Source organism: Elephas maximus, chromosome 18 (genome assembly GCF_024166365.1).
Source record: "Elephas maximus indicus isolate mEleMax1 chromosome 18, mEleMax1 primary haplotype, whole genome shotgun sequence".
Taxonomy (NCBI): domain Eukaryota; kingdom Metazoa; phylum Chordata; class Mammalia; order Proboscidea; family Elephantidae; genus Elephas; species Elephas maximus.
Genome location: NC_064836.1, coordinates 15,943,751 through 15,960,544, shown reverse-complemented (window position 1 = coordinate 15,960,544; position 16,794 = coordinate 15,943,751). Strand labels below are relative to the sequence as shown.

The window sequence follows — 16,794 nt, the reverse complement described above, 5'->3', positions numbered from 1 at the left end:
GTCGGAGGTTGGAACCCACCAGCCACTCCGAGGGAGCTAGCCATCTCTTCCCGAAAAGATTACAGCCCGGGAAACCCTATGGGGCAGTTCTACTTTGTCCTATAGGGTCACTATGAGTCAGAATCAACTCGACAGCGCACAACAACGTATAGATAGAGAAATAGGTAGAGAGGTATGTGGACATATATGTGTGTATATACATCCTTGTACTTTCTAGGTCTGTCTGCTGAGAGAAACTAGAAACGATGATACTCCAGTAACAATGAGTATATGTGTGGTTTCTAAATAGCACTTTCCACTAAAGGAACCAGGGCTCTTTGAAGAAATAGCTGGCTCCGGAGCCGAAGCAAGGGGAGTACAAGACGAGCCTGGAACATCTTGTTGAGCCAGGAAGTAAGAAAGTACTCAATGGGGACATGTCAACAGGACAAAGGAGCCAGGCTGCAGCAGCTCCACTGGCCAAATCTGGGACAAGATGAGCATCAAAATAAATAAAGATGGTAGAGGGTTACAGCCTGCTGAATAAAACCTTGAGTCCTCATAAATATAAACAAATAAGTGGGAGAGATGGGAAAGCTCTTCCTTGGAATAGAATTCCTAACTGATAAATGTAGGAGGAATGGTGGAATTAGAAAAATCAACAAGGGGCTACACCATCCAAGAAAACGTCAATGTCGTGAAATATAAAGAAAGACTTGGAAATCATTCCACATTAGAGGAAGCTGAAGAGACATGACAACTGAATGAAATGCATAATCCTGGATCTTCTCTGGTCATAAGGAAAATTTTTGGAACAAATGGTAAAACCTGAATAGGTCTGTGGATTACCTAATATTACTGTATCGTATTTATGTCCTGATGTTGATAGCTGCACTACAAGCATGGAAGGAGGGTGGAGTCTATAGGGGTTAAAGGAGCATCAATCACGTCTGCAACTTACTCCCAAATGTTTCAGAAAATGTAATATGTGTGTGTGTGTGTGTGTGTGTGTGTGTATCTAAAGAGACAAAAAGGAAAGGATAAAGTGAATGTAGTAATACATTAATGTTTTTTGGTCAGTCTGGGCAAGGGGTATATAGGAATTCTTTGCACTATATACCCCTTTTAACTTTTCTATCAGTCTAAAGTTATGTCAAAATAAAAAAATTACAGATTCCATTCTGTAGAATAAAAGAAATCACTCCTCCCACCTTGTCCTCTGGCAGCTGAGCATATGCTGCCTTGTGTTGTTATCTCTTTCATAAACCTCTGTTTTCCATATGACATCATGGGCCTCCTGAGAGCAGGGGCTGGGTCCTATGCCTCTCTGCGTCTCCAGCATCTGCACAGGACCTGTTGGTCATTGCTGCTGATGAGGACAAGGCCAAGTATTTATTACTTAATCACATGCAATACAGGTGATTAAAAGGGTCACTCAACAATTCTGACTCCTCAACCCTGAGGTGTACACCATCCCGTAGCTGACAAACAGTGCGCACACACACACACACACACACACAAAGATCTGAAAATATTTCACATTAAATGGTGACCTCCATGAGCTAGAACTATGCCTTATTCTTCTGTGTATATTTAATTCCTAGAACAGCCCTTAGCATAGACTAAAACCAAACCAGTTGCTATTGGACAGATTCTGACTTGTGGTGACCCCATCTGTTTCAGAATAGAACTGCCTTCCATAGGGTTTTCATGGCTGTGACCTTTCCAAAGCAAATGTCAGGCCTTTCTTCTAAGGTGCTCTGGGTGGGTATGAACTGCCAACCTTTCATTTAGTACCCCAGTGCTTATGCATTTGTGCCACCCTGCAACTCCCCTGGCATAGAATAGGTGCTCAATAAATATTTGCTGAAAGAAAAAGAATGAACCTCATGCACCAGAAATGATGTTTGCCGAAACATTACATACTAATGGAGAAAATGGCCAGGAATGAACTTGTTTTCCAGAAGGAATAACAATACAAAGATATTCTTAGCCCCCAAAATAATAAGTGATTTTATCAAAGATTTTCAAGCCAGTTCTTTTTGGTTAATTAAAGCTACTCAAAAACAGGCCCAGACCTGATAAAATGCTTTTTTTTCACTTGATTAAAGGTAAGAACCCTTCTAAAGATATATTTTTTTTCCAGTATGGCTTCTCTTGGCTATGCTGTAGAGTGCAAGGTTTTCCTACGCCCTTATCAATTGGCTGGAAACCCAGAGCGTGTGTCTAGGGGGCTGAGGGAGAGAGAAGCAGCAGCGCGGAAGTCCTAATAAATCATATTCTCTTCACCCACTTCCAATTAATGACATAATGGAGACCAGGCAAAACCAACACCGAAAAGGTACAAGAATAAGGTCAGAATCCAGGACAAAGCCCCCTAACGATACCCCACCGATCTGTATATCATAAGAACTAGAACAGCTTCAGGAGGTGCAGATGGAAGAGACTCACAGTGAGTCTGCTGGTATATCTGCACGAAGCACTCCATGCGAGGTAGAGAAGGACGCACATTTCCACCCTGTACCAGCTACAACAGAAGCCAGGCGGTGGCTGAGGGGAGGCAAGGTGGGCAGGAAGTCGATACCTCTATGAGGCTGAGCCTTTCTAAGTTATGCCTGCCTTCTCGAGTTCACCTGCTCTCCATTCACAGTCCCCTCAACGGCCTGCGCTTTGCCTTCCAAAGAAATCTGTCTGAGGCATCATTTCCACCTGTACACTGCACCATCAATTCTGCACCAGCTTCCTCCTTTTGCTAAATCCCCCCCGATGCTGCCTGGAAATTCCAAGAATTTCAAGCATCAACAGAAATCCCACCCACCCCAGAACATAGCTAGGAACATCTGTTGTTTACAAGGGTTCAGGCTGAGAGCTGCCAGACTTGTCCTGCAAACTCTACTTCAGCATGGAGGCTGCCAGGGAGGGATGTCTGAACTTCATGCAAGGATGCCCTGTCCCGAATGCTTAGGCAGAAACCAGCAAACACAGCTCAGCATCCTACTGCTCAAGACAATCCTAGTCTGTTCGATTCGGTTAGAATGCTGGGTCTTTAACCAGCTATAGCCAGAATATGTTAAGTAGAGCTGTGTCCATTGATCCTCCCGGGAATTTGAAAGGCAAGGGGCAATGATAGCTAGGAGCGTTTCAAGACAGGAGCTGACAGAAAGAATAATTCTTTTTCACCTCTGAAAAATCCAAACCCTACTTTGTTCTCATTCTCCCAAAATCCTTTATGAACACTGAGCACTCCCCACGTGACAGTTTGCCTCACAGCGTGATCTCTACTGCGGCGCAGGAATTAGACATGAAAGTCTATGTCAATTAACTCGGGACCAAATCTAATTGAGAACGTAACTATCCTATCTTTTACCTTCCCCTGACTGAGCCAAGCTTGCATCCCTCCTGAGGACTCCACTTTCTCTCCCTTCCTGGTAAGCTACTGGAACCTGCTTTAAATGAGGTCCTATTTTTAGATTCATGTGCCCAAGTGCACAAGTGTTCTTATTATTCTCTCTCAGCCTGCCTGCTTTTCCCCATTTCAATTATAAAAGTCCATATGGCAGAGAATGTCTTTTCTTCTTATCTTGTAAACCCTCCCACTTAACACAGTCAGCTCCCAATAAAGATGACATGGCTTTTGCCTTTCAAGTCAATTCATTTAATTGGCTGTAAATTCCTGAGAATTAAAGATCCCGTGAACCAGCCACACATCACTTCCTGTGCCTACTTCGAAATTATTACGGGGCTTACAAGGGCCGAGAGAATGAATGCCAAAAGCTCCCCTTGCCCCGCACTATTGTCAAGGGACGTGATCCCCAGTGTCTCTGCACTGGCAGCTGAATGCCTGAGGTGCAGCCGCTGACATCCCAGTGGAGTTCCCAGGAGACATAGGCAGCTCTCCGAAGTCCCCAACATCCCCCAATTGCTCATAAAAGCATGTTTTGCTTCCAACCTGCCCTGTCTTCCCTTACACCGAAAGGATGATATGAAGCCACTGATCAGAAGCTTAGAGCCTCTGTCTGGCCTGTTGTGCTCCCGACCAGGCCTTCTGGTATTGATGATGTATACTGCGGGGGGCTGCACACAGCTGGTGTTCTTTTATTCACCCAGGTCACATCTGGGACCTGTTCCTCTCAGCACCACACCTTTTATTGAAACCCAAAGACTTGGCAATTAGAGCTTTTTTTTTTTTATGGACTCTAGGAGAAGCCCTGGTGGTACAGCGGGTAAGCGCTCGACTACTAACGGAAAAGTTGGCAGTTCAAACCTACCAGCTGCTTATCGGGAGAAAGATGTGACTGCCTTGGAAACCCTATGGGGCAGCTCTACTCTGTCACATGGGGTCGCTATGAGTCGGAATCAACTCGATGGCAATGGGTCTGGTTTTCTTCTTTGGTTTTATGGACTCTGTCAGCTGCTTACCAAAAAGTTGGTGGTTTGAATCCACCCAAACGCACCTAGGAAGAAAAGCCCGATGATCTACTTCCAAAAAAATCAGTCACCAAAAATCCTATGGAGCGTAATTTCTACTCTGACACACAAGGGATTGCCAGGAGTCAGAATTGACCTGATGGCAACTGGTTTATTAACTCCGTGAGGACAAGGATATCAGAGGATAATTGTCTTACAAATTTCCACCGCTGGACAATTAGGGGTCTTGATCTAAAAATATCATGCCAGGGTTGAACTACATCTTTTGTTGAAGAGCACCTTTGAATATTAGTATCCGAGGATGGGACAAAGCATACAATTGCTGAGTTTTATAGTTACTGGACATACAATTATACGGCATCACATAATTGCATATGTCCTGCCCAGCGCTGCCATTCTAAACAAATCAGGAAGAAGGCTGAGTTTGTCAGGCATGAGTGCCCACAGGGGTCTCTGAAGAAGACGGAGACTGACATGACATTACCCAGGCCAGGCTTAGCTATCTTAATCCTGTGGAGGGATTAGCGAATCTAACCTATTGGGGTTCTGTTCAACAACTATGTTGTTGTTGTGTACCATTGACTCGATTCCAACTCTTAGTGGCCTTATAGGGCAGAGTAGAACTGTCCCCATAGGGTTTTCTAGGCCGAAATCTTTATGGGAGCAGATCTCTGGGTCCTTTCTCCCACGGAGTGGCTGGCAGATTCAAACAGCCAACCTTTCAGTTGGCAGCCAAGCGTTTTAACTGTTGGGCCACCAAGGCTCCTAGTGTAACTATGCCAACCCGTTGCCATCAAGTTGATTCCAACTCATAACGACCCTACAGGACGGAAGAGAACTGCCCCGTAGGCTTCCCGAGGCCGCGGTCTTCAGGGAAGCAGACCGCCACGTCTTCCTCCAGCAGAGCATCTGCTGGATTCAAATCGCCGGCCTCTCAGGTAGCAGCAGAGTGTTTTAACCACTGAGCTTCCAGGGCTCCTTTTAGTGTAACTATACTCAGTCCCAACTCCTGAGGATGAGATTAATAGTAGCTATTATTTATGTTTACTATGTGCCCAGCACCGTCCTAAGAACTTCACATATATTAATTAATTTAATTGGCATCGCAACTCTATGGGATAGGTACGATAATTATCTTCATTTTGCAGATGAGGAAACTGAGGCAATTAAAACCTAAATCATACAGCTACAAAGGGGGGAACCCAGACAGTCTGGTTCCATGAACCTCCACACCCTCCCCTCTCCACCCCAGCGAATGAATTCTGTTGAACGAATTCTTTCTGGGTTCCAAAGACTGGCCGCTACCCAAGCTGCCTTCTCGTGTCTCTTCATCCTGCTTTATCCATGTGTGATGAGGCTTCCTGACTCTTCTGCCAAAAAATAAAAAAACAACCACCACCTAAGATTCTACATGGACTGGGCCAATGAAAAACTCACCAAGAGACCTTTTGTTAGTCTCTAAATGATGGCAGCTTGAGCCACGGGGATGGGAAGCCAATCCTTGTTCAACACCAGATGCTATATCTGGGCAAACTTTCCCTGAAGGAACAAACAGCTCCCCAAAATGTCCAGGATAAATGAGTTACGCACTGGTCCCAGGAAGCTGGGGTCTCCCTTCTGGTGGTTTCATACTTCCCGCTTCCCTCCACAAGGTCACCCCATACACGAAAAGGAACTTTCTGGCCCTCCACCCCTTTCCGATTTGCAGCCAGGGCTGTAACATTCCCCATGGCTAGCTGACTCTGTGCTTTTCAATCCATTGCTATCCTGTGAGACCTATGAACAACTCTGAACTCAACTCCAGAGGAGGAACCCATCAGCAGTAGGTGACGTAACTACAGAGACTGTGTACATTCAAATACTGGGCCCGAGGCCAGGAACATGGACTCTACACAAATTTCTCTTTAATTAATTTTGTACCTAACCTCCCACTGAAAGGAGTATTACAGGTTGCCTGTCTACCAGATTCTTGAAATACCTAGCGCCTACTCCCTTCATCCTTCCCATGCGGTAACACTACTCACAATCAGCCAAACAAGCAGGCTTACTTTCTTTGTATGTCTCCTTAATGCACTGCAAACTTGATGGCCATGTGACCGGGATACTGTATCATTTGTCTCTATCCCCAGTACCTAGCTCAATGCCTGGTACATAAATACCTCTCAAAAATGTTTACTGAATGAATACGCAAATAAATGTATCTTTTAAATCCCTTTTACTCTCCGCAGTTTAAGCCTCATAGATAATACAAGAGAAGTCCCCCCACCCCGACCACCGCTTTTATTTTTCCTTCTAAGCCCTTACCCTGGGAGATCACAAATATTTCTGGTCTCAGCCATCACCTCTCTACGAACATGCCTAAATCTCTACCAACAGCCTAGACCTCTCTTTAGTACTGAACACAGCCATTTTCTGTATTTTCATTTTCTGTCAATTACTGGAAGAGTCAGCTCCAATATCCTTCCAATACTTTAAACTCAACATCCAAAAACCAAATTTCTCATATTCTAGCCCGTCAAAAACAACTCCTTCTAACTTCTGTATTTCCATTAGAGGCACCATTAATTTATCAGTCACCTAAGCCCAAAAGAAACTTCACAGTTCCCTTTCACTTGTGCTTCCCAGCTCACTTGAACCCTGAATTCCATTAGTCGGCAATTCCTGCATATCCTTCCTGCACCAGGTGTTTTCCATCTGTCCCTAGACTGGAAGCCCCAGGAGCACAGGGGGTGGAACCTGCCTTGCCTGGCATGCGTCTGGCACATGATAAGAACACAACACACATTTGCTAAATGGACGATGGATACATTCCTACTCTTTTCATTCCTACCAGTTTAGATCCTTTTCATCTACCGTACTGTGGTAACTGGTTTCACTGTATCAAGTTTCTCATCATCTAGCAAACCACCAGGAGCCCTGGTGGCACAGTAGTTAAGCACTCACCTGTTAACCGAAAGGTCAGTGGTTCAAGTCCACCAGTTGCTCCACAGGAGAATGATGTGGCAATCTGCCTCCGTAGAGATTACCTGTTGCCATTGAGTTGATTCCAACTCAGAGTGACCCTATAGGACAGAGCAGAACTACCCCATAGGGGTTCCAAGTCTTTATGAGAGCAGACTGCCACATCTTTCTCCTGCGAAGTGGCTGGTGGGTTCGAACCACCAACCTTTTGGTTAGCAGCTGAGTGCTTAACCGTTGTGCCAACAGGGATCCTCCATAGAGATTACAGCCTTGGAAACCCTGTGGGGCAGTTCTACTCTGTCCTACAGGGTTGCTATGAGTTGAAATCAAAGACAAGATTATAACCGAAGATAAGAACACAGATCTTCAATATAAAGCACTATGTGTTAAGTACCAAGTTAATATAAGTATCAACCAAACCATAACCAGGTTGGTCTTTCTTAACAGAACTCATATTTAATCTTGCACACTAAGCTATTCAAACCTTCAGTGGTTTTTAGTGTCTAGTGCATAGTGGCAAATCTTTTAGTCACTAGCAGGGGTGGATTACCCAATAAGCAAGGTACAAAGGGCTTACTTGTGTTTACTTACTAATCTGTAGTGCACAATTTCACCTGTTTTTCAAAGATGTGGTGAAACCCATGTGAAATTGTACACTACAGATTTGTAAGTAAACACAAGTGAGCCCATCCATACTTTGCTTACTGTAAGCCTGTGTGTACCGTGGTCACTGGTTACTGTGCCCCTGGTCACTAGTCAAGGCCCTCCACAATACAACCCTATGTACCTCTGTTCAATTCCTCCCTCTACACTTGTAAGAAGACCAATCTATTCAACACACCCCAAGAGTGCTCTGTACTTTTCTTCTGCTATGCCACTTCTGCCTAGAATACATCTCCCCTCCCCAGCTATCAAAATCCAATCCATTTTCTTCAAGATCCAGCTCAAATCCCATTTCCTCCCTGAAAGTTCCCTGATCACACCAACTGCATGCCATCTCTACTGCTTGTGAGCTGACTTTCAGCAGCACACACTTGGCTGTTGTCAAATTGGCCGCCGACTCATGGCAACCCCATGCACAACAAAACGAAATGCTGTCCCCATGATTGGTTGCAGAACAGATCGTTGTGATCCACAGGGTTTTCATTGGCTAATTTTCGGAAATAGATCGCCAGGCCTTTCTTTCTAGCATGTCTTATTCTGAAAGCTCTACTGAAGCTATTCAGCATCAGAGAAACATGCAACCCTCCACTGACAGATGGGTGGTTGCTGCGCATGGAGTATATTGGCCAGAAGTCAAACTCGGGTCTCCTGTGTGGAAGGCAACAATTCTACCACTGAACCACCAATGCCTCACACACTTGGTACTTAACATATATTGCCTTATACTGAAGATATATGTTCTTGTCTTAAGGTATAATTTATCCCCAACTAGATTATAAATTTGTGTGGGGATCAACCACTACTTTTACTTCTTTGGACCTCTCCCCTTAAGAGTCTAGAACAATGCATCGAAAATGTTCAATAAATATCTGTTGAGGAGAAGGAGAGCTGGAAGAAAGAAAAGATATTGGCAGTAGGTTATAAAATAATGTAAGGTTTCTGTAAGGAACACAGCAGGAGAGCATTGTAGGAGTATGACTCTAAACACTCAACAGGAAGAAAAGAAAACTACCCTAAAATAAGAGAAAGAAATGAGCTATTAAAACAAAGAGATCAAAACCAAGTGAGCTATGACTGAAAGGTAGTTTACAGCAAGTCCACGTAAAGAAAAAAAAAAAAGCCAATGTCTTAAAAATGCTGGGCAATATTAACACAGATTTCACTTTGAAGAGACAATCAACGGCTCAGCAACAAATAGGAATACACTTGTACTCTTCAAGGAGCCGAAGGAAGTACAAGAACATCCTCCCCAGAACGGCTTCCTGCCCTCACATAGTATCCGCTCTCCGCTCTTAGGCTAACCAGGCTGACAGACTTCAGAGGCTGGCAGGGCCCTTCCACCATTCAGCGGGATGGGGACGCCATATTACCTGCCTTCAACAAAGCAGAAGAAGACAGAATCGAATAATCGCTATAGTTTCATCTGCAGCCTCGCTTGTGCTTTCTAGGGGGAGGGGCGAGAGGAGAGGGATGGGACCACAGGGTCAGGCTTTGCAGGGATCCAGAGCTGTGCGGGTTTTAATGAGGATATCTGCACTGAGCACAGTATGGGCGAGGACAAAGGTGAGCAGGATCAAAGCAGAACAGGCAGCAAAGCCAAAGAGTGACAGAGTAATGGCTTCCAGAGGAAGAACTTTTCCAAGGAAAGATGAAAAAAGCAGTTCAGGGAAGTTTGTCCCTAAATGCAATCATTTACAACTGTAATAAAATGCCCAACCTAACCTAGTATGAGTGGCTGACATCTAGCTAGGGTGAGAAGCTGGCCTGGAAAAGGCGGAACGAATCCATGTGGCCCAACTTCACCCTGGCCAGCCTGCTCCATCCCAAGCTGAACAGCTTCCACGTCCCTGAGATGTGTCTGTCCAGAGCTGCTGCTGGCAGCTGCTCTCCTGGCAGTACAGGGAGACAAATTCACGGCATTGCCGGGCCAACAGCTGCTACAGTTCCAGGGGAAGTGACGAGTGCCCGCTGAGATGCTCTGGGCAGAGAATGAACTATTCCAGGGGCCGGCCCTAGAGTCAGCAAAATTGAGGCTATGCTACACTGGCTGAATGAAAATACAGTACAATCGCCACTCCAGAGATACATGAAACCAACAGCCTTTCTCTGCCCAGCTTCTTTGACTTCAACACCTGACTCCTGCCCTTACATGTGGCCCCATCTTTTCTATTTTCAAGGGCACGACTTCCATTCAGGCCCACATTAGCCTCTCCGCTGGACTGTAATGCCTTCTTAACACTCCTCCTCCTTTCAGTCTCTCTGCTCCAATTGACCTTATGTACTGTTGCCGTAGTTACCTTTCTAAAGCACAGCCATAATTATGCTCCTTGCTCAAAAAACCATCAAGGGCTCCCCATTGCTTACAGAAGAAAGCCCAATCCCTATCACCCGGCATTCATGCACCTGCATAAACTAGCCCCTACCAACTTTTCCAGAATTATTTCACAATCACATTTATTATTCCTGTTCTTCGGCAAAACAGGCGAGCTATCTACTAGACTTGTTCTTTCATACCTGTGTGCCTTTACTAACTGACACTGTTTTCTCTGCCTAAAACACTTCCTTCTCCATCTTCTCTCTCTCCTTTTGTAACTTTGGCATCGTTTCAATTGTATTAAGCTTACAGGTCTGACACAGAGCGTCGGCACTTTTCTCTTCCATTTCCCATCCACTGAACCTCCATAAAGTCTCCTACGGTTCCCCGGCCAGAAGAAATCCCTTCTCTCTGTGCACTGGGGCAATCTGTGTGATGGGTGCTCATGGCCTTCCATACACCTGCCCCCTATTAGCTTCCTCAGGCTGTTCCCTAGGGTAACAAAGTACCACAAAGTGGGTGGCTTAAAATGACAGAAATTTATTGTCTCACAATTCTCAAGGCTAGAAGTCTGGATTCACGGTGTTCAGGGCCATGCTCAATCTGAAAAGACTCAACAAGAAGATCCTTTCTCATGTCTCCCAGCTGCTGGTGGCCCTGGGAAGTGCTCAGCTTGCAGCTTCAGCGTAACCCCATCTCTGCCTTCGTCCTCACATGCCGTCCTCCCTCTGCCTGTCTCTTCTGTAAGGACACCACCCAGCATGAACTAGGACCCACCTTACTCCAGGATGATCCAGGTTAATGCAGCTGATAACATCTTCAAAGATTCTACTTCCAAATAGAAAGGTCACATTCACAGGTGCAGGGGTTAGGACACCAGCGTATCTTTCTGGGGGACACAACACAATCTACAACATGCCCTTGCATACATCACATACGGACAATGTGGTAGAGGCTGCACACTGTCCCCAGTATGTCTCCCCTTCTTCTATATTAATAGAAATGTTACTTTCTGGTCACCCAGAATAATAACTGCATTTCCCATTCTTTCTTGCAGCTTGGGATAGCCACGTGACTATATTCTGGCCACTGGGATGTGAGCTAAAGGGATGTAAATGCCACTTCCAGACTGTACCTTTAAAGCCTAAGACCATACCCCTCCCTTGCCCTTTTGCCTTTCCTGGTGGCTAGAAGAGAGATACAGTGGCAGTGAGCCATTTTGGGTCACACAGACAAGAGCAACACTCTAGGGATGGAATAAGGAGCCTGAGTCCCTGACACAGGCGTGGATGGCTAATGTCCAGACTGTTACACAAGAGAGGAATCAATCCCTGTCCTGTATAAGCCACTATTATTAGGAGTCTATTCACAGCAGCCAAACCTATATCCTAACCAAAACAGACATGCCTAAAATGCCTTTCCCGTGCCAATTGTAGATTTTTCAGTTGCTCACAAGTATCTCTAGCGATGCCTGGAGGCGCTGCCTGCCAAGTACAGTTCAGTTCCTAGAGCACGGCTGTCTCTGTACAGCAGCGCTTGTGCATGCAAACAGCTGAATTCTCGATTACCTCTTGCAACATAAAAATGAACGGAAAAATGAAAGTGCCATCATCAGTGTTGCATTGAGAAGCAGAGGTCACATCACTGTATTACGAAGACAAAGTTAGAAATCATCAGCCATGTGGACTCTTGTACCTCAGTCAGATGCCTACTGGACGTAAGCAGGTAGATCATAGGTTTAATTAAAGAGGAAGTACAAAATGCTGAAAGTATACCAGGTGAGGTATAATTTAGAATTTCACATATCTACTTACATTAACAGAACCCACCTACCCTGCATAAATCTGACTTTTAACCATTTGCCTTTCATATACATTTTGAGGAATAAATTATGTATGAAATGACAGTTATGTATAAAAGTACAGGATGTTGCCTGGCTCTCTTGCTGAGCTTCTTACCATCTTCCCCATGTTAAAGGCACTGGTGTGTACGTCTCCTCGTCTGTTAGGCTGGACCACAAGAAATTGCTTCCATGCAACCATTTTTGACCTATAAAAACAACACTTTCATATATTTTACTCAAACAGGTTGAGAGGTCTTGGATTTGGAGCTCTCTTAGTCATCTTTGCTATCTCGCAATGCCTTACGCATGAGAGAGTATTAAAAAGAAATTGCTTGGATTGACTTTTACAGATCTTGCTACCTGAAACACTTCTAATTCCATCAGCCAACACTATCTTACCTTGCTTTCTATCCTTTTAGCTGCTTTAAAAACAAAACAAGCCAAAAAAAAAAAAAAACAACTCTTTCTCCGCCTCCCTCCCTTTCTTCCTCTTCCCATCCTTCCCACCCCACTTCTGGTAGCTTTTGTTTCTCCTACCCCTAACACTGGGTATCTCCCAAGTCTTGGGTTCTGTACTTAGCTCCTTATGCTCCTCTTTCTCTTCCCTGAGTTCATATAGTTTCAAATCTTCCAAAATCACTTTTGTACTGAAGACTCTGCTTCTTACCCCAGTGGTCCAGGACTTCTTACCTCAGTGGTCCAGGACCTCTTCCCTCAGTGGTCCAGGACCTCTTCCCTCAGTGGTCCAGCACCTCTTCCCTCAGTGGTCCAGGACCTCTTCCCTCAGTGGTCCAGGACCTCTTCCCTCAGTGGTCCAGGACCTCTTCCCTCAGTGGTCCAGGACCTCTTCCCTCAGTGGTCCAGGACCTCTTCCCTCAGTGGTCCAGGACCTCTTCCCTCAGTGGTCCAGGACCTCTTCCCTCAGTGGTCCAGGACCTCTTCCCTCAGTGGTCCAGGACCTCTTCCCTCAGTGGTCCAGGACCTCTTCCCTCAGTGGTCCAGGACCTCTTCCCTCAGTGGTCCAGGACCTCTTCCCTCAGTGGTCCAGGACCTCTTCCCTCAGTGGTCCAGGACCTCTTCCCTCAGTGGTCCAGGACCTCTTCCCTCAGTGGTCCAGGACCTCTTCCCTCAGTGGTCCAGGACCTCTTCCCTCAGTGGTCCAGGATCTCTTCCCTCAGTGGTCCAGGACCTCTTCCCTCAGTGGTCCAGGACTTCTTCCCTCAGTGGTACATCTCCAACTAGATACAGTACTTGAAGGCCCCCATGATCCAGCATCCCCAAAGTAGGCTCACAATTCAAAACAGGTCTTCCCTTAAAACCCCCTTTGCCATCACAGATGCCACAGTTGTTCCAGTTCATCAGGTTAGAGGCACTGAGTCACCTCTGACCATTATAGCTCTTTACCTAATCTGCTATCCAGTCCTGTCCAGCTTCTTGAATACCTCCTGAATCCATTCCTTCCTCTCCATATTTTTTGCTATCACATTATGCATGGATTAGTCCAAAAGCTCTCATTCTGGCCTTCTCTGGCATAACAATTCAGTCTTCTATCACGTTTTTCCCTCACGTTTCTCTCCCCACACAGAACCCACGTAGCTTACCACCACGTTGCTGCATGAAATCTGAACTCCTCTGCTTGGCTGTCAAAGAGCCATCACTCTGGGGCTCACTCTACTTAGCTAACTGCATTTCCCACTGCTTTGGAAGATAGCTGTGCCTTCATAATATTCTGCTCTTACCTCTGTGAAAGCCCTTTTCACATGATATTGTTTACATGGCTCTCTTCCTCCTCAGCCCAAAAGGTAAATCCCAGAGTTTATTTTAGTCTCCACAGAAATCAGCACAGAGTCCATCCCCAGCATGTATTTGACAAAGGTTTGTTAAGTAAGTAGGCTGCTGCTCAGGAGCACAGGAAGCTGTTGCAGTAAACTAGCCATAAAGTGATGGCTAAAGGAGTGGAGGTGACCCCCTCCTACAGGTTCTCAGAGCACCCTGTCCTGTCCTTTCATAGTACTTACCCAGCTGTAAATTATACACCTAGTCGCGTGTTTTGTTAATGTCTGTGTCTTTATTCTACTGTAAGTGCCACATGGAAGAGGCAGTACTTGCTCACTGCTGTATCCCCAGGCATGATGTCTGTCCCAAAGGATTACAAGGAATGTGCAATGGATATTTGTTGAAGGAATGTGAAGAACCTTCCCTTTCCTGAAGCTAGGTTCCTCACTAGCCCATGGACTCCCCACCTCCAAACATTCCTGCCTCCTCTCAACACCACATGCTGTTCTCAGCTCTCATACACAAACTCTACCCTTACAGTCTAACCTAAGTCCCACTTGCTTCATGAAAACTCTCACTCCAGGCTCTTCATATCTCTCTGATGATTTACCACTGACCTCTCATCACATCGACGTTCTATTTAACGCCAATGCTCTCTTAATGAGATCACTATTGCTTTATCCTCTGATTGTTCCCTTATTCAAATATTTTCCCCCAACCAGATTTGAATCTCTATGGATACAAGCAGTGAACTTCTCTCGTATCTTCCAACACTTTGTATGATCTTGAGCAGTAAATATTCACTGGTTGTTTGAGGAAAAGATGGAGCTGGGGACCAAGTTTATCAGAAGTCAAGTCAATTCTTCCATCCTTGGAGAATACACCCTATTCCTCATACATGATCTTAATCAGAGCAATTGAGATGACTTAGAGATTAGCACATCTGTGTTTCAATCTGTAACAGATACGCCTCTTAAACTGGGAGTATGGTCTTGTACTAAAAGTCAAATGCTATTTTAAACTTAGGAGGAGGTTACCAACAGACTAAACCCAACTCTGAATCGTTTTTCTAAAGTGAATGATTCCTCCCCGGAGCCCCCATTTATCACAGGCTATAATAACATTTTATCGTATCACAAAGAGAATAGGCCTTGGGAAAGATAAGGGATTCTAAGGGGAAAACATCTGGAGGACATTCTCATTCTGGCTTCTAGTGACTCATATGTTCTCCTCAATCTGGACCTCCATATTCATTCCTGAGAGCTGACATGTAAAGGATAATTTGTATCCTGTATTATCAGGGCAATTAAGGAAAATAGAAAATAGGGAAAAGTAAGATTCACTTGGAATTAATTCTTCAAATACATTCATTCATTTTCTCATTCAAGAATTTTACTGAGCAACAACTATATACCACATATTAATCCAGGCACTGAAAGATGAATCAGACAAGTTTACATGGTCCACTAAGGGAAGATAATAGGAGGGAGACAGTGCTGAATACCCCAAGAGAAGAACAAATAAAATGCTACAAGAATTCAGAAGACGGAAAATATTCTTCCGAGGAGATCAAGAAAGTTGGAACAGGTAGCATCTGAGATGGGTCTTAAAACATGGGTATGGCTTGGACACGCAGAGATGTGAAGAATGGGTGTATGAGTTCAAATAATAGAATAAGCAAAAGCTCACTGGGATGAATGTTCTGTATGGCTAGAGTATAGTGGAACAGGAGCTGGAAATAAGATTGGAAAGCATGCTGGGGACAGATGTAGAGGGACTTGAAGACCAAACCAAGAAGTCTGCACCTTCCTGAATATAGAAGTACTTCTCAAAGGTTAATGTGCACACCAATCACCTTGGGATCCTGTTACAGTAGGTCTGTGGGGCTCCTGAGAGTCTGCATTTCTAACATCCCAGGTGCTACCAGGGCTGGGAGACCACATCTTGAGTTTGCAGAACACAGGCAATGGGGAGTCGCGGAAAGCTTTGCCCAGAGAAGCTGCAGACCGTGGTCCTCAACGATGGCTGTTCATTAGAGTCACCTGGGAAGCTTTTACACTGTACATTACCCAGGCCCCATTCCCAGAGATTCGGATTTAATTGGTCTGGAGTGGGGCCCAGATTTCAGTATTTTTAAGAAGTTCTCCAGAGGATTCTAATCTGCAGCCAGGGTTGAGAATCTCTACCATAGATGATATAGTAAGTATTGCAGTCATTCAGGCAAAAGATGATGATGATCTAAACTAGGGCACTGGCAACAGGAACCCAGTGAATAGCCCAGTTGCATAAAATACTGTAACTGTAGAAGAAACAGATTTTAGTGCCTGCCTGGGCAGGGAATTAGACGTACAGCTACAACATCACTCATTTCTTCTGGTTAAAGGCAGTTTGGTAAAATAGTTAAGTGCACAGACTCTGGAGCTAGACTGCCTGCATCTGAATTCCAGCTCTTCCATTTACTAGGCATGTGCGTGTCCTTGGGCAAGTGCCTCAACCTCTTTATGCCTCCGTTTGCTCATTTGTAAACTGGGGATAGTAACAGTAACTAACATATGGAGTTGTTTAGGGATTAAAAGAGTTAACCAAAGCACTTAGAACCACGCTTGGCACATGGTAAGAGATTTAAAAGTTTGATGATCACCTATTCTGGTCTCTCCAGGATGTTGAACTGCACGTAAAACTGATCCAGAAAGGAGAAGTCCTTGAGGACCCTCAGGCAATTTGAAGTCACTGGATTATCTGGCTCATTAATCCAGCTGGATCCAGGTGGCCCACCCTGCCTCCCTACCCGCCACCCTACTCCCAAGACCTCTATGAGGAAGAGCCAGAG

At 45.1% G+C, this 16,794-nt stretch overlaps 1 protein-coding gene and 1 long non-coding RNA gene across 19 annotated transcripts in view; both read right to left on the bottom strand.

Annotated features, from left to right (window-relative positions):
• The window catches only part of SRGAP2 (SLIT-ROBO Rho GTPase activating protein 2), a 298,674-nt gene that overhangs the window by 172,387 nt on the left and 109,493 nt on the right, over positions 1–16,794 (bottom strand). The window lies entirely within an intron of this gene.
• On the bottom strand, positions 967–16,793 carry LOC126061549 (uncharacterized). 5 transcript variants are annotated; one of them, XR_007513828.1, is made up of 3 exons: positions 13,378–16,793; positions 12,964–13,331; positions 967–12,917 (listed from the first exon to the last, which is right to left on the bottom strand). It is a non-coding gene; the product is annotated as an uncharacterized LOC126061549 (long non-coding RNA). The 5 variants fall into 5 exon arrangements; XR_007513825.1 differs by having other exon boundaries at positions 967–13,331; XR_007513826.1 differs by having other exon boundaries at positions 967–13,331; positions 13,401–16,793.